This window comes from Chrysochloris asiatica, unplaced genomic scaffold (assembly GCF_000296735.1).
Source record: "Chrysochloris asiatica unplaced genomic scaffold, ChrAsi1.0 scaffold00005, whole genome shotgun sequence".
Classification (NCBI taxonomy): Eukaryota; Metazoa; Chordata; class Mammalia; order Afrosoricida; family Chrysochloridae; genus Chrysochloris; species Chrysochloris asiatica.
Window position 1 is genome coordinate 36206843 of NW_006408523.1, and position 1949 is coordinate 36208791.

General features: G+C 36.7%; 1 pseudogene; it reads left to right on the forward strand.

Moving 5' to 3' along the window:
• The first annotated feature begins 1045 nt into the window (after positions 1-1045).
• LOC102833165 lies at positions 1046-1529 on the forward strand (annotated as a pseudogene).
• Positions 1530-1949: the final 420 nt, after the last annotated feature.

Sequence of the window (1949 nt, forward strand, 5' to 3'; positions counted from 1 at the left end):
TGAGTAAAGCTTTTGGGGATTTCATTTGCTGATAGAGCATGACTCAAAATAAGGAAAAGCATATGTAAAATCAATTAATAATCACTATATAGAATGTATGAATTATGAATCTAAGAAAATTGGAAGTTGGCAAAAATGAAATGGAATGCATAAAGATCAATACTCTAGGCACATGAGCTGAAATGGATTGGTACTGGATATTTTGAAGCTGACAATCACACAGTTTACTATGCCATAAATGACAAGTTCAAATGGAATGACTCCACATTAATCATCAAAAACTATTTCAATATCTACCTAAATGTATGACGCATCTGTGATAGAATAGTATGCATACAACTACAAGGAAGACCAGTTAATATTCAAATTTTGCACCAATAAGAACAATCAATGATGATGAAATTAAATAATCCTATAAACTTCTTCAACCTGAAATTGATCAAATATGCAATCAAGATGTATTGAAAACTATGGTGATTGGAATGCAAAAGTTGGAAACAAAGAGGAAGGATCAGTAGTTGGAAATATGGTCTTGATTATAGAAATGATGCTGGATATCACATGATAGAACTTTGCAAGACCAGTAATTTATCTTTGCAAATACCTTTTTTAAACAAATAAAACATGAAACATACATGGGCCTAACTAGATGGAATACACAGAAATCAAATTAACTACTTCAATGGGAAAAGACAATGAAAAAGCTCCATATTATCAGCTAAAACGGTGGAACAGACCATCTGTTGCTCACTTGCAGGGTCAGCCTGAAGCAGAAGAAAATTAAAACAAGTCCACAAGAGCCAAAATATGACCTTAAACATGTCCTACCTGAATTTAGAGATCATCTCAAGAAAATATTTGATGCATTAGACACTAATGAACGAAGACTACAATATTGTGGGATGACATCAAGAAAATCATATAGGAATAAATAAAAAATTCATTAAGAAGAGTGGCCTTGTTGTCTGCCTTGCTCCTCTACTTGTGCTGATGCTTCTCATCTCTCGCCCACTTTGGGTCCACTGCAACTTTAGGCTCAAACACCATGCCTTCAACTAAGTTGCAGAGTTCTGATGGAATGATATTTGAAGTTGATGTGGAAATTGCCAAACAATCTGTGACTGTCAAGACCATGATGGAAGATTTGGGAATGGATGATGAAAGAGATGATGACCTATTTTCCTCTACCAAATGTAACTGCAGCAATATTTAAAAAGGTCTTTCAGTGGGGCACCCATCACAAGGATGACCCTTCTCCTCCTGAGGATGATGAGAACAAAGAAAAGAGAGCAGATGATATCCCTGTGTGGCACCAAGAATTCCTGAAAGTTGACCAGGGAACACTTTCTGGAATTATTATGGCTGCAAACTACTTAGATATCAAAGGTTTGCTTAATGTTACTTGCAAGACTATTGCCAATATGATCAAGGGGAAAACTCCTGAAGAGATCTGTAAGACTTTCAATATCAGAAACGACTTTACTGAAGAGGAGGAAGCACAAGTACGCAAAGAAAACCAGTGGTGTTGAAGAGAAGTAAAATGTTGTGCCTGACACAGTAACACTGTAAGGATTATTCCAAATACTAGTTGCACTGCTCTGTTTACAATTGTTAATATTAGACAAACAGGAAACAAAGGCAGCAGCAAATCAATTGTATTGGTAGAATGTTGCCTTCATTGCATGTGTAGAACCTACAGCTGAGTTTCTCCTAGTGTGATCAAAAGTTGTTTGTGTTTTCTTTGCTTTGAATAAAGCTGAACTGTGGGTTCTCTATTGTTGTTTTTAAGTGTCGTCGAGTTGGTTCTGACACATAGCGACCCTGTACAGGGTTTCTGAGGCTGTAAATCTGTACAGGAGCAGAAAACCTCATCTTTCTCCCACAGAGTGGCTGGAAGTTTTGAACTGCTGACCTTAAGGTTCGCAGCCCAATTCGTAACCACTATGCTA